Here is a 27,740-nt window from a genome sequence, read left to right as displayed (position 1 = left end):
TTCAAATCTGGCCTCAGACACTTGATACTTACTAGCTGTGTGACCTTGGGCAAGTCACTTAACCCTCATTGCCCCATCCAAAAAAAAAAAAAAGCTCAGTGTAAGTGAAGAACTTTACAAACTGAAAAGTACTATATTAATGTCAATTAATATCATTTTTCCCTCTCTACTTATAGAAACAGCTTCAATGTAGGAGTTTCACTGTCTCAAACCGCAAGAGATCAAAACTGTGCAGATGGAGGCAGCCAAGCAGCACATAGACATGAGTTCAAAACCTTAAATATGTTTTCCTCAAACCAAAGCACTTAGAAGAAAAGAACTTAGTCTCTTTTCAAATCTATGTAGAGTGAAAACTGCTGCAATTTCAAAAAAAATTTAAAACTTCTTTGATTTAATTGAGTTATTGCCATTAAAAGCAACACAAAGAGAGCATTTGAAAAGGAAAACTGCCAAAGAATAAATAATTAAAATAATTAGCACATTTACATAAGACATTTCCTAGGCTGGATGGGGTTTTCAAATAGCAATTGAAAGCAGAGTCCTCCACAGTAATTCTTATCTTCAGGGCTGCCTCTGTACTCATTAGCCCTTTGATCTCAAATTGATGCTGTCCACTTTGGGAGGATGATGTAAGTCTTAGCAGAGTTGGGGAGGGTGGGGGGAGGGTTGTAATGTGCATGTGATGGACCAGGTAGGGTACAAGGATGACTTCTTAGCCACCACAGTGCTATATCCTATTACAAATTCTGTTAAAATGGCCAAGGGGCCATATTTCTAGAACAATGTAACTTTCAGAAGACTTGGAAACATCTCTAAATACTGAAACCAAGAAGTTTGATTGGCTTCTGAATTAATGTAATTGCATACATTGATAGTATGACCTCTATCAAGAAATTTGCATAAAATCACTTAGCCATTCTGGTTTGTAGATTACTGTATTTTTTTATTCATGTGATTCTAAGAGAACAATCTGGCCTTTTTAATTGTTGTTCAATTCAAAAGTCACAGACTTGTCACTTCACCATGGTTTGGGGATGGGGGGAGTTAAGGGGGAAAAAGGGTATTCCCATCGTGAAAAATTTCCCTCCACAGATACAGATCAGCCATTCCCTTCAATTTAATCCAGGAGGCACTCAGAGCTAAATGACTTGTCCAGGATCACAGGTCAGACAAAAGATAATAGGCTCATAATTGTAAAGCTGGAAAGGGTCTTTAGAATTCATCTAGTCTAAACCGTTTAATCTTACAGATGAAGAATTTAAACCCTGGAGATTGTGACTGGCCCAATTTATCCCACCAAGTCTTTGAATCATATTCAATTCCATTGTGATCAAGAAGATTTAAAAGATAATGACTATACTACCATCTGTATCCCTTGGTTTAAAGATTAAGGGAAGGGCAGGAAGGGAGAGGAGACAAGGAAGAAGTTGTAATAAAGTAATTCCTGGGAAAAAAATAAAGGGTGAGAATATGATGCAAATTATGCAAGCACAAAAACTGGGTTGACAAGTCCTGAAGCTAAAAGTCAAGGGAAAAGAAGTTGGGACTGTAGAAAATGGAGACAGCATCAACACCAGACATCATAAGATCTGAAATGGAGACAAGTGAGAGATGAGGGCCTGGACTTCACACTATAACATCATAATACCGAGCAAGTAAGAAGGCTCAAATTAGATAAAACAGTATCTTGATTTACTGTACTTGGTTAGTCTATAGGCATGTATGTGTGTTTTATTTTTTTATGCATTGTTGAATAGAATTTTATTTTCGAAAATATATGTTAAAACAAATTTTAACATCAATTTTTAAAAACTTTGTGTTCCAACTTCTCTTACACCCTCCATTCCCACCCCCCACCCACAAGAAATAAGCAGTTCAAAATAAGTTATACATGAGTAGTCATGGAAAATATTCACATATTAGCTAGTTGTGAGAGAAAATAGTCAAAAAAAACCCCAAAACTTAAGATTAAGGAATTGTCAAAGATGAAAAGAAAAAAATTTTAAATGTGTTTCCATTTATTTTCAGATACTCTGTTATTTCTCTGCAGATGACCTCCTGAATCCAGGGCTGGTGCTCTATCCACTGTGCCACCTAGCTGCCCCATACAACCTTTTTTTTTTTTTTTTTTTTTTTGGCAGGGCAATGAGAGTTAAGTGACTTGCCCAGAGTCACACAGCTGGTAAGTGTCAAGTGTCTGAGGCTGGATTTGAGCTCAGGCCCTCCTGAATCCAAGGCCGGTGCTTTATCCACTGCGCCACCTAGCTGCCCCACACAACCTCTTTTTAAAACACACATACAAAGAGGTTGTATGGGGCAGCTGGGTGGCACAGTGGATAGAGCACCAGCCCTGGATTCAGGAGGTCCTGAATTCAAAGTCAGCCTCAGACACTTGACACTTACCAGCTGTGTGACCCTTAGGCAAGTCACTTAACCCCCATTGCCTCACAAAAAAAAAAAAAAAAGAGAGAGAGAGGCTGTATATGACTGACCCCATCCTCCAACTTCTGTTAAAAATGTCTTCAGCTTGAAAGATCTTGCTACAGCTATGGCTGAGTCCATGTAGCATCATAGATGCAGAAGGAAAAAGTGAAAAAGACATTTATATGACACCTACCAAGTGCCAGGCACTGTGCTAATCACTTTACAATTATCTCATTTGATCCTTACAACCACCCATGAGGTAGATACCATTTTCCCCATTTTGCAATTGAGGAACCTGAGGCCAGAGGTTAAGTGTCTTGCTCAGGGCTACCCAGCTGGTAAGTGTCTGTGGCAGGATTTGAAATCAGGTCTTCCTGAATACAGGCCCAGCGTTCTATCTACTTCACTACCTAGTTGCCCCTATAAGGGAGCTTAGAGGTGAACATTTTGCCCTCAGTGAGGTCTCAATTTAAAATGAAGAACTGAGACCCAGAGAAATTGAATAAATTGTCCAAGATCACACAGGTAATAAAAAACAGAACTATGTTTCAAATGCAGATCCAGATAGCTCCCAAATCCAGCATTTTTTCCTACTGTACCAAGTCTGTTCTTGAAATAAAGTTAGCTGGGCATCCCAATGATTACTATTGCACATACATACAATATTATTGTTCTGGGAACCATTCATAGTCATCTAAGATTTTGGAGCCATGAAGAAAAATACTTTGCTTAAAATTTCACCTAGTAGATCCAATGCCAGATTTGGATTTGGAAGAACTGAGTTCGAAATCTACTTCAGCTATATTCTACCCATGTGACAGTACACCTCTATGTCTTAGTTTGCTCATTTCTTTTCTTTTCTTTTTTTCTTTTTTTTTTTTTTAGTGAGGCAATTGGGGTTAAGTGACTTGCCCAGGGTCACACAGCTAGTAAGTGTTAAGTGTCTGAGGCTGGATTTGAATCCAGGTACTCCTGACTCCAGGGCCGGTGCTCTATCCACTGCACCACCTAGCTGCCCCCTAGTTTGCTCATTTCTAAAATAAGATGCTTGAACTAGAAAATCTCAAAGTACCCTTTAAACTCTGACTCCCATAAAGTACAACATGAACAAGACCTTGAGTCTCAGCTAAACAGAGGCCTGGATTCACCTCTACTTATGCCGCTTATCTGCTGTGGGACCTGCTCACTTAAAGTGTTGAGCCTATCTCCTCATCTGTAAAAGAGAGATACTAACAGGGAGGGTGGGACCCTTAAATAACTGCATTAATGTGAGTTATTATGAAGTTCTATAAAATATTATTTCTAGTCACAAATTCCAGGGTTTCAGACTACAACAATTGGTCAAAAAGCTAAACATTCAATTAATTACTCAGTTGTTTTTCTACACAGTTCAGCAAGCAGATTAAGGGACCATTTCCTGGGTGTAACTGTTTTCTTTGTCCTGAATGGAAGAATTAAAATATAGTTGAGGAAGCAAGAAAGAGAAATGGTCAATTTAAGGAACTGGTTTTATTTAACTAAGAAGAGTTTTGCTAGGGTTTGGTTTTTGTTGGGGGTAGGAGGTGAGAGTAAGAAAAAAATCCATCCTACTTAATTGAGGAAAATAATAAGAAATGGATGCTGGAGAAGAATTGAGTTTTAATCTTGTGCCTTTCTAGTGCAAAATAAGGGGGTGAGGTGGGGGGCTGGATTGGATGTCCTCCCTCCAATGTGCCATCTTGCATTTACAATCCAATGCTTCTCTAATTATTTTTTTTGGCACTGTTAGGGCATGGCATAAGCAAGATATGGAGAGCCTGAAAAATCGTTAGATTTTTTTGTTATTGTTCTTTTCTTCCTTCCTTCCTTCCTTCCTTCCTTCCTTCCTTCCTTCCTTCCTTCCTTCCTTCCTTCCCTCCCTCTCTCTCCCTGTCCCCCTCCCTCCCTCCCTCTCTCTCTCTCTCTCTCTCTCTCTCTCTCTCTCTCTCTCTCTCTCTCTCTCTCTCTCTCTCTCTCTCTCCCCCTCCCTCCCTCCCTCTCTCTCTCTCCCTCCCTCCCTCCCTCTCTCTCTCTCCCTCCCTCCCTCTCTCTTAACACTCATGAACAAAAATTAAAGGAGATAGAATTATTTTGCTTGGAGGGAAGGCAAATAGAAACCACTTTAAATTGTAAGACTAAACTAGTATAGAGAAAATGTTCTTAGTGAGAGTGTTGTCAGAAGTTAGGAATTGGTAGGTGAATGAGGTTATAGACCTCCTTTGAGAAGAGAGTACAAATTCTCACTGACCCTACAGCATTTTAGGTGTAGCCCTAGCTGAAGGCAAGGGAATAGACTATATGATTTCCATAAAGTCCCCTTCCAGCTCTATGAATTTAAGATTTTAAGAAGTGTTGGAGCCAGTAACTCCCATTTGAATGAATAAATACCAATTTAATGATTGGGTGAGAGGTTAAGTGACTTAAACAAGGTTATCACAAGGCATAGAATATTAGAAATTCAATGCCTTATTTCCTTCCAATGAGCCAACATTATTCCAAATGCTGCCCTATTTCCTCCCACCCAAATTAAGCCAGGTAAGGACAGTTACAAATAGATATTTTTGTATTTGAAGCTACTTTTAAACATGAACACTGGGCATACTAAATCCTCCCCCCACCCCAATACAGTCTAAGAATAAATGTTGAATTTCTTATTGTGATCTCTCCTATTGTGATTCCACTGGAAAATGAAACTTTCTCTGAACTACAGTTGAAATTCTTAGTGCTAAAAAACAGTATAATTTTTAGCAAGTGCCAACAATTTCCATGTGAATGGGGCCTTTATTAAACATATTTTAACACTCCTGTGGATTAATAATGTGTTAGCAAAAAAAGACATGTTGAGCTTAGCTCAATTATCCTTCCATCCCAATTATACTGTGACATTAAATCTTGTGACATTTCATAAGAAAGGCCATTTCACCCATGGCTACCTCGAGAGCAGACAATTTATGCAACAGTGTTCCCATAGACAAAATTATGAAAAGCAGGCATTCTAATATGCTGATATGTCTAACTGCCCATGTAAATTAAATAAGGCTTAGCAAAATATATACATTGTTAATATTGTGATTACCTAGTACCTGAGACAAAAGAAAGATTGAATTAACCACACCAACAACTTCATCATAAAATTAAACAAATGTACACTGATAAAAATGGGGGGTGGGGGGGAAGAAGGTAAAGTAAATAGGATTTTGAAAAGCATTCCTATCAGAGAGGGACTGAGTGGAAGCTGATTGGAAGAACCTCTAGCATGGAATTTGAACTTGAATCAACCTTCGTGTTTCTTTAATATAAAGTTAATTTGCTTTTAGAGGATTCTAAGACTGACTTGACACAGAGCAACTGCAGCTTTTAAATTTAACTGTTGATTCCTTTATCTTTTAACTTGATTTTATTTTAATCATTTTTAGTTAATAAGTTGTGTCTGCATGCTAAATAATCACTTGAAGAATGAAATGGGGCAGGAATTAGTCAGCTCATTATTGGCTTATATGAAAATGACAAAAAGTTAGTAGGACTGATCCCCCAACCACCACCACTAATTCATTATGACAAGTACTTTTTAGCCATGCTGTGGAGATAAGGTAATAAGGCATCCAGTATTTGGAGATTCTGACAAAGATACCTATAAAATACAAATGTGCCTCATTTATATTAGGATTTGTTTACATATTGAAATAACAACCAACAGAATTTGCAGCTAGTTGGCATAGTAGAGAGAGCAGTAGACTTGGATTTAGGAAGACCTGAGTTCAAATCCTGCCTTAGATATTTACTAGCTGTGTGATCCTGGACAAGTCACCCAACCTCTGTCAGTCTCAGACAAGCCTTTTCTTGTCTGTAAAGTGAGAATAATAATTGGCCCCACCTGCCAGGTATTGTGGGTATAAAATGAGATAATATTGCAAAGCACTTTGTAAATCTTAAAGCACTATATCAATGTCTACTTATTATTGTTGTTGAGATAGATAGATAGATAGATAGATTTGCCAAACAACTAATTTGCCTGATTTCTATCTCTACTCTCACACTGAATTTAAAAGTTGATACAATTATTTTGATTGTGTAGACAGAGAAGAATTTGCTATCGAAGCAAGTTTTCTAACCTTTGAGTATATCTTACTTTAGAAAAGAGCTTTACACTAAATGTTTCTTTTTAATGATCCAGGACAACAGAAAGTAATTCAAGTGAATAGGAGACAAAAAGCATAGCCAATGTTCTGGAGATGCGTCCCTTTGTATAGCAATCTCTATGTCATCTTTGTAGAAACAAAAACCATAGATTAGATAATCATAGAAAATTAGCACCAGAAAGGCATTAGAGGTAAGATAATACAATATTCTTATGCTATTGACCAAGGAAATCTGCAGACCAACTAGTCCAGGATCATGCTATTAGTTAATGACAGAGCCAAGATGTAAAAACCATTTTGTTTGATTTTTTACCCTGAAAATGCTTTAACTTGTCTTCTGTGTTGTCTAGAAGGCCCGGTATATCCTTTAGGAAGCTAAGATTGCTGACCTCAATGTTATCATTTCTATGTCCTTTATTGGAAGGTCTGGTGCCAAACATCTGTCCACACTATTTCCTTTTCATTTTTTACCCCAAAAGGTTAAAAAAAATGTCATATATGATAGATCCGTCATAAGGTAGGGACAGTGGATGAAATCTTTTCTGCTGAAGTGGCATGTGCTTGACGTGTACAGCAGCTGGCAAGGTCTCTGACCACTGCTATAAGCATACCCAAAGGGAGAAGTGATGGCCTCACAAGGTCACATCAGGCAGAAGCAACAGCTGCGCTGGTGGCACAAATCATCATTGGCTGAATCCCTAGTGTTGTGCTAAGTGCCTCTATCTATGAAAACGAATCCACTCAGTCACAGACACAAAATATGTTCTCAGGCTGACACATGCAGGACATGCCATCCTGATCATCTTCCCCAGACAAAAGAAATGCAAGAGAGTACAAATGCACCCAGAAAAGGGATCCCACACCACCCTAGTTATGCTGTTTCACAACCGGGGAGATCCCAAATTACTTCTCCTTGTCCCTTTACACTCATTCTGCCCCACACAATACTGAGGTTTATACTTCAGTTGAAGGGCAAATGCTAAGAATATCCTGTTAGCCTTCTGGACTTAAATACCCTGCTTCACTATCGTTCCTGCCAATGTGGAAGTGCCAACGCATTTCCTGTAATAGGCTGGAACTTCTCCCTTCCTGGCAGCTCAGATCTGCTTTACTGACTTTCCTTTGTACTAAACCATCTACCTCATCTTAGAGTTCTTCCTCCTGCAAGTCTGCCCTACTTCACAGAGGATGGATGGGACTTCTCTAGACACCTTTTAAAACCAGCTCACCAGTCCTGGTGGTAGAGATGGTTTCTGTCCATTCCCTTGACTGTCTCAACACTAGTTATGATGCCTGAACCCTGCAAACATTTTGGCCAATTGGGTAAGGGAGGCAGTAGATGCTTGCCAAATATCTATTTTCCCCTTCATTTAGTCTATACAATTAGTTATTGTCATGCCTTGCAGAGTTCTCTTATCCGCTACTCTTTTCCCAATCAATGCTCACCACAAATTTGCTGCTGCTGTCTTTCAAATCATTTCTATAAGTATTTATTGTGTCCCTATGTCTGCTTATTGGATTTCCATGCATCCTTGAAGACATGGTCCAAATGCTGCCTTCCCTGCGAAGCCTTCCTAACACCTCTTAGTCACCAAGAATCCTTCCCTTCTTGTACATAAGGGAGCACTTAACATACATCTCTGTTACATTTTTATGATTCATCATTTTGTATCACACTAAGTTGTATATGTATTGTAGATCGTGAAGTGTATTTGTCTACAGGGATTTTATCACATTCAAATTATGTATCCCCCCCCCCAGTATGAGAAACAACACAGTATAAATTCTTAGAACTTCCAGAAAGGTTACCCCTTGACACGTTGTTATGGGACAATGTGCAAGCCTTCTAGTTTCTGTGGTTTCTTTCAAGTCCCAGCTAAAATTCCACCTTCTACTGCAGAGATGTCGAATTCGCAGGTATAACCTGAATCAGATTAAAATGCCATTGGGAAATGTTTTTTAAACATTTTAACAAAAAAGGGGCAGATAGGTGGTGCAGTGGATAGAGCACTGGCCCTGGATTCAGGAGGACCTGAGTTCAAATCTGGACTCAGACACTTAACATTTACTAGCTGTGTGACCCTGGACAAGTCACTTAACCCCAATTGCCCAGCCAAAAAAAAATTTAACAAAAATACAAAACCACAGAGGTAATGTTAATTTTGGTTTTCTAAGATAATATGCATCCAGGGATCCATTCTAAAGGGAAATCCCTTCTACAGGAAGCCTTTCCTGATCTCCCTTGATGTTAGTTCTTTCCCTCTGTTGCTACTCTGATTTATCTCTCCCATTAGACATGGGCTCCTCGAGAGCAAGGATTTGCCCTCTGCCTTTTTTTGTATCACCACTGCCTGACACATAGTAGGCAATCAATGTTATTGACTGACTGACAACCTCCCTGAACCTCAGGCAAATTTCTAGGACTTTTTTTTTTTTTACAAAATTATAGATTGGCCTCAGTGGAGAGTTACCACACAGATGAAACCATAGGCCTATGAAGTATTTCCCTCCTATATATAACATAGTAGGTACTCCAATGAATCTGTAATCCCATCAATAAAGGCATACCTTCCAATGATGTGTATTAAAGTTCATTTCTGCCTAGCCATCCTGGGTGACTTTTGTCCATGTCCTCACATAGGTTCACCTTATATCCACCCAATATGCTAGTGTTCCTCTACATAAAACCTTGATCCCCTGTTTTCCTGTCTTTTCCAGCAGATTGCCTTACTATCACACACACACACACACACACACACACCACCACCACCACCACCCTGATCTTCAGTCTGTCCCTATCTACTGGTCCTTTTACTTATGCCTATAAAAATGCCCAATTCCCCCATATTCTTCATAAATCTTCACTAGATCATACCTTCACTGTGAGATAGAATCTTCTTTCCTTTCTTTTTTTAAAATTTTTTTTTCAGGGCAATGAGGGTTAAGTGACTTGCCCAAGGTCACACAGCTAGTAAGTGTCAAGTGTCTGAGGTCGGATTTGAACTCAGGTCCTTCTGAATCCAGGGCCAGTGCTTTATCCACTGTGCCACCTAGCTGTCCCTTCTCTTTCCTTTCTTAGCTAAATTCCTTGAAAAACATCTGTACTCAGTTCCTCCCCTTCCTCTCTTCTGATTTTCTCATAAACTTTTTTCAATCTTATTTCCCAATTTATCACTCAACTGAAACTGCTCTCTCCAAAGTTACCAATGATCTCTTCATTGCCAAATATAATGGTTTTCTTAGTTGTCATTCTTCCTGACCCCTCTGCAGCTTTTGACACTGTCAACTGCTCTATCCTCCTTGATAACTCTCTCTTCTCTGGGAAATAATAGCTAGCTAGCATTTAAAGAGTACTTATTATGTGCCAGGCACTGTGCTAAGTGTTTGACAATTCTTATTTGATCTTCATAGTTTGTGATGCTGATCTCTCACCTGTCAGATTCTTAGTTTACTTTGTTCGCCCATCATCCATGTCATGGTCACTATTGTGGATGTGTTCCCAGGCTCCATCCTGGATCTTTTCTTTTTTCCTCTACATTTTTTCACTTAGTGACTTCCTCAGTTCCTAAGTCTTTACTGTCTAGCTCTATGCAGATAACTTCTAGGTGTGTATGTGTGTGTGTGTGTGTAAATATATACATATATGTATGCCTGTATATGCATATATGGGTGTGTATATATATATATATGTACAGGTATGTATACATGTACAGGTATATGTGTATGTATATGAATGTATATATCTGACCCTAATCTTACTCCAACTCTGATTCCTGACCTGCCTCTTGGACATGTTGAATGGATGTTCCATAGGCATCTGAAACTCAACATATCCAAAACAATTAATAATCTTTTTCCCCAAACCCACTTCTCTTCTAAACCTTTATTCCAGTCATTCAAGTCACAACTTTGGCCTTCTTGACACCTTACTCATACCCACCTCACCTACCTTATCCAATCAGTTGCCAAATCTCTTCAACGCTACCTTTTGTTTTCTCTTCTCTCTCTACTTCTTTTTAAAGGTTTATTGATGTATTTTGGTCTTACTTTACATTTACAGGTCATTCCCACTTTGTGAGAGGTCTCTTGTAGCAAAGGTAAGACAGTCAAGTAAAATTTGTTCAGTCTTTTTAGTCATGTCCAACTCTTTGTGACTCCATTTGGGGTTTTCATTGCAAAGATACTGGAGTGGTTTGCTGTTTTCTTCTCCAGCTCATTTTACAGATGAGGAAACTGAAGCAAACAGGGTTAAGTGACTTGCCCATGGTCACAAGACTAGTAAGTGCCTGAGGCTAGATTTGAACTCAGGAAGACTCATCTTCCTGACTCCAGGCCAGGGACTCTATCCACTATGCCACTATGCCACCCAGTTGCTCTCAAGGTCCCCATGACTGGAAATCATTAATTAGAGGCTAGATAAACTTGCATTTCTCTCTTTATATCTCACCAGATATTTGCCCCCACCACACCCCCAGTAACACCTACCTGCTTGATGTTCTTCAAAGAAGAAATCCCACCTTGCAACTTGATGCATTTTTACTGGCTGTCTCCCATGGCAAAAATGCTCTTCATCTCCTCCTCCTAGCTTCTCTGGCTTTCTTTAGTCTCAGCTAAAATCCCACCTTCTATAAGAAGCCTTTCCGTGCCCTTAGTGCTAGTGCCTTCCTTCTGAAAGTACCTCTAATTCACCCTGTACATATTTATATGTATAGAATTGCTGTCTGCCTCCTTAGACTCCTTGAGCGCAGGGACCATGTTTTTGTATGTTGAACACCTCCCTAATTAGACTGTCAACTCCTTGAGAGCAGGGACCATGTTTTATATCTCCAGACGCTATCACTATTTCTGGAACACAGTAAGCACTTAACAAATGTTTATAGACTGACTTGCTGACTGACTGAAACTTTCTTACTACTGAATTTTATTGTACAGAATCTTATCTTTTTTATGGTCACAAAACAATGTAGGATCTTGTATTCCCTATATCTTTCTAGCAATTGTGTATTGATAAAGATTGTGTGTACTGTGGAAGTTCACTTCAAAAGCTTATCTGTTCCCTCCTAATACCCTCATCAAGGATGCCCTCAATGTGTCTATAGAGTACTCTCATAAAAATTTTATATAGATGGGAAAGTAGGCATAGTAGACACTTAATAATAGTTGTTGAAGTTATAAATGTGAAGTCCAGTTAACTGTGTCCACAAGATTTATCTTGCCAGAATGGCCAACTGCCTGCTGGGTTAGCAGGATGACTTTTGTAGCACATTAGCTCCCCTAGAAGGGGATAGGCCCTTCACTGTCACTATGTGCTCCAGGGCAAGAGAACGATGAATCTCTTTTCTTAATATAAAGTTTAGTAATGGTGTATAGAATGAATAGTACATGGTGCTCCTGTGGACATTTTTCATTACCCCTTTTGCAATTAAAAAAAATAATTTCATGCTACCAATTGCCAAAGTTATAAAAGTAATTAAAATGAAAATACCTATCATATATAAGCCAAAGTGTCTATGACTGCTAGGGTAGAGATATACTACATAATATTACTTAAAGGCAGCTAATGAAAAAGTAGATAGAATATTATGCCTGGAGTCAAGAGGACCTGAATTCAAATCTGTCCTCATACTTATTTAGCTATGTGACCCTGGACACATCACCTAACCTCTGTTTGCCTCAATTTCCTCAACTAAAAAATGGGGGAATATAACAGCACTCACCTTTCAGGGTTCTTATAAGGATAAAATGAGGAAATATTTGAACAAAATTAGCATAGTACATGACATATAGTAGGTGCTATATAAATATTCCCTTCCCACCTTTGTTTTCTAGGATGACCATACTGGTGGTAATTTCTACCACTTGGGTAGCAATGGGTCTGTGGCTAAAGAGCAAAATAGGAAGACCAGTTCTCCTCTTGGCACTGTGTACCAGGGGAGATTGGCTAATTACATCACCCTGCTCTGGAACTTTGTTTCCTTTAAATAAAATGAGAAGCAAGGACAAAATTATCTCTGCATTCTGCAAGCTCTAATATTCTGTCATATTTTTTGATAGATTCTGCAGTCCATATAACAAAGGAAAACTAGTAATACAGTTAATTCATGTGAAAGTCCATGCAACATTTCACATCTCTAGTAAGCCCCATCTATTTTTATATAATTAACACAAATCTATATTCTTTCCTTCTAATCCTTTTTCCCATTTTGAAAGCTCCCTCCTCCCACCCTCCCCCAAACGCCCATAGATTTCTTGTAAGAAATATGGATAATGAAGAAAAACAAATTCCCCCAATGGCTTTACAAAAACAAATGTGCCTCACTGACAACCCTAAACCCATTACTTCTTTGTAATACATGACATGTTTCATCATTGGTCTTCACAATTTTGTGGAGATGGAGGTGTCATACAAAAAGACTTGCCTATTTTTGTAAATAAAATATATTGAAATTTCATGCTAGGAGGTAAGTAGACATAGGAGGTAGGGAGAAACAACTTCTGTTCAAAGAGAAGCCAGGGTAAAAGCTGGCTGGAGTACCATCAGTGGAAAATTCTGGCACAATCGATCTAAAGGTAGACATTTGAATCCTAGTTGAAGAAAAGATTTTTAATCCATCCTGCCTATAGCACCCTGCCTCTCCCTTATGGTCTACAACAAATCTAGGGATAAAAAGTAGAATAGAGAAAGACATTCTTATTTTTCCTTTGTTTTCACCAGGAGCCATGTTTTGATGCAGTTTGAGTTTTGTGATTCCAAGGTATAGGACAAGAAAGGGTGACTGGAGTCAGAAGAGATAAAATAAAGTAAGCTAGTTTTATTGAAGGGAAATACAGTATGAAGGAAGGGTCGTCAAGGACAATGTGGAAGACCAGAGGAAGGGGGCAACCAAACCAGTAAAGTTCAGTGAGATTCTATAACTTTCTTGTCTGAATGAGACAGGACCAAGGACTGAAGAATCAGAGGCAAGGAGCCTGTACCTGGTGTGCAAATCAGTATCCACAGCTGGTGCTGATTCCTGATGGAGGACTATCTGGGCAATTGGCAGATAGCTGAAATTCAAACTGCTCTCTGGAAAGAAACGGGCACTTGGCCATTCCTAAAAACTTCCCTCTGACCAGGTTACTCAGAAGATTTGCATTTCCCTGTAACATCTTTGCATTTAGCAAGCTTAGGAACAGGCGTGATCATAAATGTTTTAACAGCTGACAAAAAAAAAAAAAGCTCACAGGACATGCCTTTAAATCTAATCTGTATTATTAACATTTTCCCATAATTTTCTTAAGTCTAAATAATCAACAAAACAATGTGAAGCATTGATTTGTTGTGTTTGCCAATTTCCTAGACGTGAATGCTCACACTGAAAATTTAATCGAGCTAAAAATAATAAAAGCTAACACTTACATAGCACCTGCTATACTATATGTCAGGCACTGTGTTAAGCACTTTACAAATATTATCTCATTTTATCCTTACAACAACCCTACAAGGTAAGTGCTATTATTATTGCTAGGGGAAACTGAGGAAAACAGAGGTTGTAACTTGCCCAAGGTAACACAGTTGATATGTATCTGAAGTTGTATTTGAACTCAGATCTTCCTGACTCCAAGTCCAGCATTCTATCAACTGTAACCTCAGCTTCTCAAATTCTCCAGAACCAGTTTGGGCTGCCTTCAGCACACTTCTGGCCAGGAGGCTACTGAGGGCTTTACAGACTACAATAATAATAGGTAGCATTTATATGGTTATTTAAATTTTGCTAAGTGCCTTACAAATGTTATCTCATTTTGTCCTCACAATAACCTGGAAGGTAGTTATTGTTATAATAATATTATATGCATTTTACAAACAAGGAAACTGAGGCTGAGAGGTTGAGTCATCCAGGGTCACACAGCTGGAGTCCCAGGCAGAATTTGAACTCAATTTTTCTGACTCTAAGTTCAGCATTCTATACACTGCCCAGCACTCTTTCTACTGGGTCTGCCACACAGCTACTTATAATAGAATGGGAATAGAATCAAAAGAACCAATGTTACTCATGTTCAAAAAAAAGAATAAAAAAGAAAAATGCCCATGAATTCGGTTCATCTCTAGACCCTTGGGTTTAAACTCTGCAGGTCTTTGATGATGCTATAGAATTGGCCATTTTTCAGGCATCTGCCTTAGTGGCTACTGTATTGAATAGTATAGTGTTCAAGTACTCTTCAATTTCTGATTTTGACAGCTTGCATCTGAACATTCTGAAAAATAGAACACCTTTAATGTTTTTCAGGTCTTCCCTCTCTATCCCTTTTCTAACACTTTTTCTAACCATCCACATTAGCAAAAAAGGTAGTACTCAACTCAAAATGGGGAAGGAAAATCCCTCTGAAAAAAGTAGCCTACACATGTCCTGTGTACAGTTCAGTGCACTCCCTAAGGCTCCAACGGTGAAGCTGGCCCTGAATTTTACCAAGTTATTTCACAAATCCATTTACTGCAATGGTGCATCTGGAATCCAACTCCAAGTTTGATTTCATTTGGCTGAGTTTATTGGTCTGATAGGTAGCCCAATAGCAATCTGTTCTCTCCCAGGAGATCTTTGCCCCTAGTATAAGGGAGAAATAAGAGATACAGTGACTGTTTGTGTGGAACCTCCCAGGGTAGCAGGTAAACTCCCACTGGGGCCCATTCTCAGCATCAGGAATACTTTTCACATTCCAACTCAGGAAGTATAGAAATATAATAAGAGAGCCAGGAGAGAATGGGTAAACAAAATTGGAATGAAGGAAAGGTAGGTTATATGAGAAATAGGTATTACTGTCAGAGAACAAGAAACATGCATTAAGTATCTAACCATATGTAAGGAACTACACAGAATAATGGAATAGTTGGAGAAGAAATAAGTCTAAAAGAAAAGGAAGGATTCAAAGAAGCCAATAGGATAAAAAGAAAAGTGTTGAAGATGGATATATGTGCAATTTTTGAATGGCATGCCAAGACAGAGAAAAAGAAATATTGTCATATTGATTTTTATTTATGAGATGTTTTTGTTTAGTCATATTTCAGTTATGTCTGACCCTTTGTGAACCCTTTTGGGGTTTTCATCGCAAAGATCCTGGAGTGGTTTGCCATTTCGTTTTTTAACTCATTTTACAGATGAGGAAACTGAGGCAAATAGGGATAAGTGATTTGCCCAGGGTCATGTAGCTAGTAAATGCCTGAAGCCAGATTTTAACTCAAGAAGATAAGTCTTCCTGACTCCAGACCTAGCACTCTATCCACTGTACCAACTAGCTGCCCTCTGAGAAAATAGTGGGGCATATAAATGAATAGATTAACTTGGAAGAGGAAAGCCAGCTGGCACTGATTGACTATATTATCTCTGTTCATAGCTTGGAGTAAGAGATGGACATAAGAATAGCTAACTCATTGCTCCTATTTATATAAATGTGCTTATATTATATAGAAATGTTTTTACTGCATCACTGGTGACATATTGAATGGTGAAAACAGCTACAGAATGTTAAAGTCGGAAGGAACTTTGAAAATGATCTAGTCTAACCCATAGAAATCTGTTCTCCAATGTCACTGACAAGTACTTCTCCAGTTTAAAAATTACTGATATTAGGGAATATCTCAGGCTTGCATTGACTGGCCAATAATAGATCTTAGCCCAAGCCTCTCTTGCTCATTATTTGAGTTTTGATGGCTCACAGTGAGTGCAGACAGAAATTGTTTTCTGTTTGGTCAGAAACTCTGAGGGATGTCCGCTCCCAGATCAATTCTTTTGTGATGGCAAATGACCATCTTTTGTCTCAATTCTTAGCTAAGCCTTAATCACTGAGACCTGGGAAAGACCTTAGCCTAAAAAGGCCAAGGTCTCCCACTACATCCTGGGTCATTGTCAGTAATCCTGATTTATGTCTTGTCACTGTACTCCAATGACTGGAGAAGAGAGTGAGACTCCTGGCTAGGCACAGCTCTGCCTCACTTAAATCTAAATCATTCCCAAGTCAAGAAATCACCCTCATGGTGTCATTTGTCCACTTTGAGAACAAAGGATAAATAACAACAATAACTGATGTTGGGGAAGTATTTTACAAACAATAATTTATATATGCTATCTCTTTTGATCCTCACAGCAACCTTGTGTGGGTGGAGGGAGTGGAATTATCATCTTCATTTTATAGCTAAGGAAACAGGCTGAGAAAACTTAAGTAACTTGCTTAAGGTCACACAGCTTATAAATGCCCCAGGTAGGATTTGAACTAAGATCTAAGCTCTTCCCTTGCCTCTAAATACAACACATTTTTATGTCACCTAGCTTTCTACCAGACACTACTCCCTGTTCCTCAAACCAGCCCATTTTACTTTGGAAATACTTCAACTATTGGGAAATTTTTCATCGCGTTTAACCAAAGTCAGCCTATCCACAACTTCGACCCTTTTGATTGCCAAATCTAATAACTTATTCTCATCTTCCTAACCATTGTTTACCATTTGCCCCTGTTGGCCACTACATAGTACTTTTTATTGGCTATCCTTTTAACTATATTATTATTCTTTCTTGACTTCCTCTTCTTTATTTCCCTTAAGCTTAAGTGTCCTCTAAGGCTCACTTCTAGGTCCTTTTCTCTTCTTCCTCTCCTTTCTAATCTTTGTCAGTGTTATCCACTGTCATTGCTTCAGTTCTTAACTTTATGCTTGTGTCTACTAATATTCTATAGTTTGGCGTTCAGCCCTAATCACTTCCCTGAGTTCCAATCTCACATATCCTGTTTAGTGGATAGCTTCACCTGGACATCTCTTTGACACCAAGAAATGTTCAAACTTGAATTCAACATTTTACCTTCTAATCCTACCCCACCACAAGCTTTCTTATTTCTATTGATGGCAATACAATTTTCCATATCATGCAGGCTCCAAATGTTGAGTCCTCTAAGTCTCCTTTCCCCTTTACTTCCTATATCCACTTTATTGCTAATTGCTATCAGTTCTATATCCAGCATATCTTACACATTTATCTGTTTCACTATACTTATACTGCTATTACATGCACTCATCACCCTTTGCCTGAACTAAAATAAGCTTTCTGTTATATAGGTCTGCACTGGACAATGTCACAACTACTCCCACCTTACAAGATAAAAACTCACAACTCTTCAATTGCTTTCCATCACATTAAGGATAAAATAAAATCACTTAGTGCAAGATTTTTGTTTGTTTGTTTGTTTTTGCGGGGCAATGGGGGTTAAGTGACTTGCCCAGGGTCACACAGCTAGTAAATGTCAAGTGTCTGAGGCTGGATTTGAACTCAGTTACCCCTGAATCCAGGGCCAGTGCTTTATCCACTGCACCACCTAGCCGCCCTCCTTAATGCAAGATTTAAGGCCCTGAGCAATCTACTGTAGCTCCAGCCTACCTTTGCAGTCTTATTTCATGCTACCCTCCTCCCCATTTAATTCCTCTATAGTGCTAGAACTCCCCTTTCCCCTTCAGTTTCCAAAGATTTATCTAGGGCATCCTTCATGTTTGGAACATATTCTCTTTTAATTCCTACTCATTGAAATCTTGCTCTTTTTCTATATCCCAACTGTTCTCCTTATTCCATAAAGATTTCCCTAAAAAAATTTCCCTAACTAAAAATTATTTCCTTCCTCAAATTTTCATATAGCCTCTGGATGTTCTCCTGATCCCCAAAGTGGACTAAGTTATTCAATTGTGGAGCATGCTTATATGTCAGATCTCCCTATTTAATTGTAAGCTCTTTTTAGGCAGGGACTATATATTCATTTGTGTCTTCTCAGAGCCTAGTACTATGCCTAGAACATGGTAGGCACTCAATAAATGTTGGTTGAGTTCAATTGAATGTCATAACCAAAAATCTATTTAGCCACCAGTTCCAGAATTTCTAGTGTGCCAGTCTGTGTCAACCCAACTAAATCCATCTAATCTCAAGGGATGTTCAATCTCCCTTATGAATCCACAAAAAATACTTTCTTTGCAATCCACTGGGCTTTTGCCCATTGTTACGTTCTCTATCAGAATCAAATACCAGGAATCACAGATTTGACTATCTTGAAGTCATATGGCAAGATTCTAAAACTGGGAATGTAATCTCCCTAAAGTACAGATCTGACTGTATCACTCCCCTACACAATAAAGTTCAAAGGCTCCTCATTGCTTCTAGGATGACATATAAACTCTCCTGTTTAGCATTGAAAACCCCTTAGATACCCCACAGATAAATGATCAAAGTATGTAAACAAACTTCACAAAAGAAGAATTGCAAATTATGAATAACTATATGAAAGAATGCTCCAAAATAATTAAACATAAGAAAAACAACCCTGAGGTTTTACCTCAGAACCAGCAAATTGGCAAAGATGACAAAAGTCAATATCATAGGAGTTATGGGAAGATAGGAACAGTAATTCATTGTTGATGGAACTTTGTTTGAATCGATACAACCATTTTGGGAAATGATTTGGAATGGCACAAATAAAATGACTAAAATGCCCCCATCCTTTGACCTGGAGATTCCACTACTAGGCATGTACCCCAGGGAGGTCATTGACAAGAAGAAATCCTCATATAGACCAAAATATTTATAGCAGCACTTTTTGCATTAACAAAGAACTGGAATCAAAGTAAATGACACTGACTAGGAAATAGATAAACAAATAGTGGGGGCAACTATGTGGCATAGTGGATACAGTTTCTAGCCTGGAGTTAGGAAGGCTCATCTTCATATCTGGCCTCAGATACTTCCTAGCTATATGACACTGGGCAAGTCACTTAACTCTATTTACCTCAGTTTCCTCGTCCATAAAATGAGCTGGAGAAAAAAATGGCAAACCACTTCAATATATCTGCCAAGAAAAGCACAAATGGGGTCGTATAGAATCAGACATCATTGAAAAATGACTGAAAAACAAATGGTGGTACAAATATGTAATGGAATATTACTGTGCTATAAGAAATTACAAATGCAATAAAGAGAAGCATGGAAAGAAAACTAAAAAGAGACTTTTGGTAATGGTAACATGTGTGTGTTTAACCATGGTTTGCTTTTGTAATGAGAATAAGTGCAAAACTCTTGAGAACAACCCTTTATCTGAATAACCCTCACCTCCTGGAAGTCTGTATTCCCCATTTTGCACTCTACAGTCTAGCCAAATTGGCTTTCATACTGTTTCTCACATATGACATTCCATCTCCCAACTCAATGCCTTTGAAACATCTGTCCCCCATGTCTGGCATTTATTCCAACCTCACCCCTGTGTCTTAGAATCCCTAGACTCCTTCAAAATTCAGCTTGGGTGCCAGCTTCTACATAAAGTATTTGCTGATGCCCTTAGCTACTGTGGCCCTTCCCCCAGCCCCAGCTAGGTGGCATAGTGGATAAAGCACCAGCCCTGGATTCAGGAGGACCTGAGTTGAAATCCGGCCTCAGACACTTGACACTTACTATCTGTGTGACCTTGGGTAAGTCACTTAACCCACATTGCCCTGCAAAAAAAAATCCCAAAAAACCACCTTTGTTTTACTTTGTCTATACTTAGATATGCACTTGTCATCTTTCTTGATAGAGTACAAATTTCTTGAGAACAGAGACTATATAATTTTTCTTTTCTACCCCCATTGCTAACACAGTTTTTGGTTCATAGTAGTCTCTGAATAATCAAGGAGCATGGATTTAGAACTGGAAAGAACATTAGAGGGCATCTAGTCCAATATTTTCATTACAGAAGAGAAATCTGAAGCATAGGAAAGTTAAATGACTTACTCAAAGACTCACAGGTAGTTGTGTCAGGAATCTGATTTGGGCCCGAGTCCTCTGACTCTAGGGCCAATGTTATTTCCATGGTACCACACTCCTGATTCATTCATTCACTCATTTACTTCATTCATTCCTATGATATTAGACATATCTCAGAGTTCTCTGGCTTCTGACAAATCTTGGACTGATTAGATTTCTATGTCTTGGTACAAGAGCTCATTAAAGCATTGAGACTAGCACAACATTTGTGCACATTCAGATAAGACTAATGACCTGAATGTGGATCAAGAGTCAACACTGATACATCCATAGGTCATAGAATTAGGATTAATTTATATTTAACAATTCTCTGGAGATGTATCTCTAGGGCCAGAGTAAAGTGGAGAGTTAAAAATCATTATCAGGATAATGGATAATTCAGATAATTATTTGCATAGATTATCTAGGACCAAAAAGAAAAGATCCCATTCTTGAGAATAAAGGAAGAAAAAACTAGAACATTTCATCTTTTTGAACTCATTTTACCTCTGAGCCTTTTAATATAAAATAGAAATTCTATTATTTCTTTTTGGCCAAAAGTCATTTACACTATATCATGTTCAGTTCTGGGCATCACACTTTATGAAGGAAATTGGTGAGCTACAGGTGGCTAGAGTGACATCAGAATGGTGGTGTGAGAAGATCTGTTAGAGGAAGTGGTGCTATTTAGTTTGGAGAAGAGAAGGTGCAGGGAGGGCATGATAAATATCTTTATGCAGCCCTCCTTTTACCAGTGCCTGGATGGCTTCACAGACCACAGAACTATCCCTCAGAAAAACCAGCCCAGGCTTGGGCAGAAGCTGAATTCCGTTCATATATTTGAAGGGCCGTAATGACAAAGAATCTTACTAGAGCCTTCCTTCTGACGCTATCTCCAATTTATCCTGCCTATATCCAGTTTATGCATTTTTGTTTGCAGGTTGTCTTCCCCTTTACACTATAAGGAACAGCTTTCAATTGGTTAGAGCTATCTAGAAGTGGATTAAACTGGGCACCTAGTAGGTGCTTCATAAATGGTTGTTTGATTGATTGCTACATAGTGAGGCCCATCACTGGAGGTGTTCAGACATAAGATGGATGTTCGCATGTAGGGGATGCCATTGAAAGGTCGCTACATAGCTGTGTGTTGGATTAGATACCTTCTGAGGACCCTCCCAAATCCGAGATTCTCCTATTTCAGAGAATACACCATAAGGTTACAGATTATGTCTTACATTTTTTTCTGCCACCTAGTACCTGGCACAATGCCTAACAAAGGCTAACTTTATACATTATCTGAGTTTGCTGGATAAATGTTCAATGCATCATTTTGCTTCTTCATAATAATTCTAGGCCTATTTGCATTTTTAGCAGAATATTTTTGTTTTCAAATATCTTTTAGAATGCAGAAAACTGCACCTGCTGTAATATATCTGTATCTTCTCAAAAGACTTCCCAGGGTGCTTCATGATTTCCTTCCCCCTTGACAAAATTCTCCTGATCAGATCCAGGCTGCCTATTAGAGTTCTGTATATAGAAGCATTGAAAAGTCAGAGATTTATTTATACATTTGGGCACAAGCAAGATAACTGATTTCTGGGTGGAAAAAACATCAAGATCATTTATGTTGTAAATAGGCATTGCCTGTGAGTTGTATTTAATAGATGAAATTCCCTGCAGTGCCCAGGAGCATCAGAATATCTGTGAACTGTTACAATGCACCAGGCGACAGAGGTAGAGTAGGGCCCAGGCTAATGGAGTTGAATCCTTGCCAGACAATCCAAGGTTTTTTGTGGAAATGAATTAACAACAGTGTCACAGACTTGCAGCTTGCTAGAGTTGTTGCTGCGGACATTCATCTAAAAAAATGAATATGTTGATGAGTGAACCCCTATGGCTTTTCAAATGAGTGTGTAGTCACCCCTTCAGCCTCTGTCGTTCCAAAACTGCAGTCCTGACACTGTACTAGAGATGCCAGGGACTTCATCTGCTCTAACTCTAAGGATGACTTTGCCTTCTAAAAAGTTTTATCTCATCCATAGGTGCAGTAGCACCTTAGACATGTCAGCTAAGAAATCATTTGCAACCCCAGGAAGTAAAATCCATCATATTGCTGCTCTGTATAGAAAATATCTAACAGGTTGTTTAATTTGAAAGAGAGAACAAGTGGCCTGCTATTGAATTGTTTTATCTCCTTACTTTACTGGGAGACACCTGAAAAAAAATGTCTTCATATGCAATCATTAACAGTGGGAATTTTTTAGGGGGTGGTGATAGTGTGTGACTAAACCAAAGAATTAAGACCACCCTACCTTCCATCAGTATGCAGATTAATCATTTGTTATTATAGGGCAGGTTAGGGAAATTAGCAATCTCTTTGAATGATCTGATTTTATAGCTTGATTGTTTATTTAAGAATAATGGACCTAAAAACCCCTCAATTCTCTGCTGCAATAATATGGTTACAATAAATGAGACATTAACCTTTTGAAAACTCTTTTTGGAACCCTAAAGGCAAAAAAAGGCTTAAAAGACACTTTTGGTAATGGCAAAGTATATGTATAGGTGTGTATGTGTGTGCGCCTGTGTGTGTGTGTGTGTGTGTGTTTAACCTTGGTTTGCTTTTGTAATGTGAATGAATATAGAATCCCTGAGAATAGCCAATCATTTGAATAATCCTCACTTCCTAGAAGGCATATCAGAACATCAGCTCTACCAGGTTCCAAGGATGATTTCTTGGTGTTAGGTGGACGAGACAGGCTGCTTTGTGTTATGAATTCTAATGCATAAAATTCCAACACCTGTTTTGTTAAATAGGAAAAGTCTTGAATTGATAACAAGGTCATACCCGTGGAAAATGGGAATCATTCTGATGGCCTGTCAGTCAGAGCTGTCATCCTTTCTTTTTCCTCCTTTCAATAAGTTTTAGTTTTTCTCTTTTTTAATTTTTTTTTAGAAAGTATTATGTCAAAATTATAAATGGCAAAACCTAGCATAGAGACAATATCCTACTTTGCTTTCAGAAGACAGACTTAAGCTATACTGTTCTCCTGATTCCATGTACACTATCAGTTTGATGTTGTGAGTTTTCTAATCAGTCTACACCAATCACCTCCATGTCTTCAAGGAGATGTCCATAAATGGATGAAAGTTAAATAGACCTTAGTCTTCCTCAGGTTTTGCATTGAGGAAAAGAACATAGAAAGGGGAAAGGGATAGGAGAGTGCATAGCAGTATCAGTGATTCAGGTGCCCTTCCTGAAGCAAAAAGGAGATCTTAGTGACTCGACAGTTCTGATCATCCTATTCCCCCCAAAACCTTCAATGGCTTCTCATTGCCTGTCTAACTGAAGCTAAAATAACAAAATGTCTAGTATCCACTTTCCTCCACAATTTGATTTGAATTTGATTCCCCTGCATATAGCCCAAGCTGCAGTCAAACTGGACTGCCCGTGGGTTATTGAATGCCTGGAATGTTCCCACCTCTTTGCCTTTGTTCCATGCTGTTCCCTCCCGGTGAAATACCTTCTACTCATATAGTCGAATAAAATGCTCTCCTTCCTCATAATAATAATTGTGATGATGGTGATGATAGAATGGGAGAATCATTTGATAGCTTGCATTTATTTTGCATTTTAAGGTTTCCAAGTCGTTTTAGATGTTATTTTATTTGATTCCCCCAACACTTCTTTATAATAGGTACTTGTATCAGCCCCATTTTATGGATAAAGAAAGTTGACAAAGAGAGAGACAGAGACAGAGAGAGACATGGGAGAGACAGAGAGAGAAGAGAGAGAAAGAGGAGAGAGAGAGAGAAGGGAGAGAGAAAGATAATAGGTGCTTGTATCATCTTCATTTTACAGATAAAGGAAGCTGACAGAGAGAGAGGGAGAGAGAGAGAGGGAGAGAGAGAGAGAGAGAGATTGATTGATTGATTAAGTGACCTACACAGCTAGTACTGACTGAAGCAGGGTTTGATCTTTAGTCTTCTTCGCCCAGATCCAATGCCACTTTCTCTATAAAGCCTTTCTTATTCCCCCATAAAACTTAACCCCCTACCATATTCATGTTCCACTCCTATGGCAATCATTCTATTTTTGTTCTATAGCCATTAATGCACTTGTCTTTTCTAAAAGAACATATGCACCATAAGAGTGAGGATTGTGTCCTCCATTTGTTTTTCTCACAGTACCTGGTTGGATGACTACCTCAAAGTAGGCACTCAGTACATTTGGTTTGTTAAATGGAATGGAATAGGGGCAGCTAGGTGGCACAGTGATAGAGCGCTGGCCCTGGACTCAAGAGGACCTGAGTTCAAATCCGGAATTAGACACTTGATACACTTACTAGCTGTATGACCCTGGGCAAGTCACTTAACCCTCATTGCCCTGCAAAAAAATAAAATAAAATAAAAAGTAAAATTTTAAAAATTGGAATGGAATAGAATATCGGGCTTTGTAATTTCAAAACCATAGAATTTTGAAATTAGAAGAGACTGTACATATAATGAAATACAATTCACTTATTTTACAGATGAGGATATTGAGGCTCAGAGAGATTAGATGATTGGCCCAAGGCTACACAAATAGTTGGACAGCTGGGTGGCACAGTGCATAGAATACCTGCTATTAAATTGTGTAAACATGGCCTGACTGACATTAGTGTTGGTAAAAAAAATTAATATCATTGAAAGGTGAATAATCAGATTCAGTTTTCAGCAAGGAAAAACAGAGTTCCTTCAAAGCTGGCAATTTTCAGTTACAGACTCATCAGTATGAGCAGAATGTGGTATGATGCATTTATGTGACCAGCAGGTGTCACTGTGGACAAGGTTTGGCTAGGCACTTGCTCCTTTTAATTTCCCTGGATAGCCCACAGCAGGGAGATCTCTCATTGGTCCTTACTCTTATTCAATACCTCCCTTGACAATGTGAAGTGGCCTCAGTCTAAGCCCCTTCAATTTGATTACAGCAAAAACTCCTTTTCTAAAATGCCTGATCCAATTAAATTCTTCTTTGTGAGAAATTATTTTTAAAATGATTAACTAACATCAACACCATAAATTTTTCTTACACATAAAGCTCATGGAGTCCCTTAGTTAGGGGACAAACACTAAAATTTTAGAGGCATATTTAAATCTCTGACCTGGTTAAATTTTTTTTATTTCCAGCAAGTGTCCTTCATTTCTCTTCCCTATCATAGAATTAATCTACACACATGTATCACAAAACAATTGTGATGATTCATATTTTTTAAATACGAAACAAAATCAGGAAACAGAAAGATCTTAAAGAAATTGTGATAAAAATCAAATAAAAGTGCCTGTAAGCATGAGAGACAGAGAGAGACAGAGTTAGTTGGTAGGGAATTAAACCTTTTGCAGCTTTTCTTAAAGTCTCAAAGTGATAGTGATAACTGGCAGCCTCGCTTAGCTCCCTGTTCTATTGAGTGAAATCTTAGTTGCTGAACCCAACCTACCATACTTAGTCTATATTCTTTTCCAAAAAAAAAAAAATCTTGGTTTTTGTTAATTCTTTTTTGCTTTTATATCACATTCATGTTTAATATGTCTTCCCCCCTCCTCTACCCAAAAAGTCATCTTTCATGACAAAATCTTAAAATAATAGAGTTTATATATCACTTTAAGCTTTGCAAAGTACTTTACAGACATTATCTCATTTTCTATTCTATTATTAGCCCCATTTTACAGGTGAGGAAACTGAGACAGACTGGTTAAGTGAGTTGTCCAGGGCCACACAGTCTGGATTTGAACTCAGGTCTTCCTGACTCCAAATCCAATGCTCCATTTACCAAAAATAACCAACAATTATCAAGTACAATTTTTTCCTACCTACCTCCCTTCATCCACTGAAAAAATAAATACATAGATAGATGAAAGGAAAGAATGAATAATTTAAGGAAAGAAGGAAGGAAGGGTGAGAATCAAAGCTCCACCCTGAGGAGAAATCATATAGCCTGACATACAGAAGGTACTTCTATAGAACTGCCTGTAGTCATGTCAATCAAAGCTACCAGACAATTAGCTTGGTGCTGTGTGTGTGGACAGCCCTGCTTCCTGTTTCACAGAGGGTGTCTAGGAGAAGCAGTGCAAGATCTCTCTCTTTTTTTGTCTGGAACTGCTTGGTGGTGGCCAGATGGAGAGAAAAGGAGAGGGTCCCCCTTTTTCATTCAGGACTTTGGCATGGTGAGGGACTTCACAATGGGACTGCTAGGAAAAGCAAGGGTTTCTCTTCTGGCTATACCAAATAGATCTAAACTAGGGTTTTCCATTCTCTCTCTTCGCTAACTTCTAATACACTTTAATAAGTCCTTAAAAGCCTAAATTCTTGTGAAATTTATCAGTAAATTCTAGCCAGTTCCCCCCAAAAGAAAGTGGAGGCGGGGAAGGTTTAGGACCCACATTAGATTTAAACAATCACAGTTGAAGGAGGGAAGGAAAGAGAAAGGAAAGAAAAGAAAGAGAAAAAGAAAGGAAGGAAGGAAGGGGGGAAGCAATGAAAGAGAGAGAAGCTAAAGAAAGGAAAGAAAGGAAAGAAAGAAAGAAAGAAAGAAAGAAAGAAAGAAAGAAAGAAAGAAAGAAAGAAAGAAAGAAAGCATCCCAGTATCACACAAGCATGATCAAGCAAAAACAATTCCCCACACAGGTCACTTCTGAATATATGTCTTGTGTTCTTGTGTCCATCATTTTTCTGTCATAAAGTAGGCAGCATTTTTTTCTGTCAGTCGTGGAATCATGCTCAATAATTTACTTGATCACAGACCTTAAGCCTGGAACTTCTAGAATCCACATTGCAAGTTGCCTGTGGGGACCTCATTACCATCACATTGCCATAGCTCTTCCCAGTGAAAGGATGTTCCCTTTACAACCCTGTTTCCTCTCTCTATTCTTCAACTTATACAAAACTCTCCTCATGACTCAAGTCCAAAGTGCCGCTCAGTGCTCCAATAAATCCAATCTCTGCTAGGTGAAAAAGACCTACTGCCCCTCCAGACTACAATTCCCAGGATTCTTAGGGTTTCAGAAATTTTTTTTCTTGACACATGAGAAATCCAAATACCCAGTTTTGCTTGAGTGCACACACACACACACACACACACACACACACACACACACACACGCACAATATTGCCATTATGACTGTTGGATAAACATGTTTATAATTTTTTTTAGTTCGGTGGGGGGAACAAGGGATTTTTTGCAATTTTCATAGCAACAAAAACAAATAGACCTTCTGGTCCCTAGGGATTTTATATAATCTACTTCATTATGCCAGCATAAAACACCTTAATTTGTTAGTTCATCATTTTCATGAGATTACAGATATTAAAAAGGCATTTTCTTCTTAATATTCCCAATTGGA

The 27,740-nt window shown here is 38.5% G+C and overlaps 1 protein-coding gene across 8 annotated transcripts in view; it reads left to right on the top strand.

The window, feature by feature from the left end:
* B3GALT1 (beta-1,3-galactosyltransferase 1) overlaps positions 1–27,740 on the top strand; it is a 697,560-nt gene that overhangs the window by 362,869 nt on the left and 306,951 nt on the right. The window lies entirely within an intron of this gene.

This window comes from Dromiciops gliroides, chromosome 3 (assembly GCF_019393635.1).
Source record: "Dromiciops gliroides isolate mDroGli1 chromosome 3, mDroGli1.pri, whole genome shotgun sequence".
Lineage (NCBI taxonomy): Eukaryota > Metazoa > Chordata > Mammalia > Microbiotheria > Microbiotheriidae > Dromiciops > Dromiciops gliroides.
The sequence above is the reverse complement of the archived record's forward strand: the minus strand, read 5'-3'. Positions and strand labels throughout refer to the sequence as shown.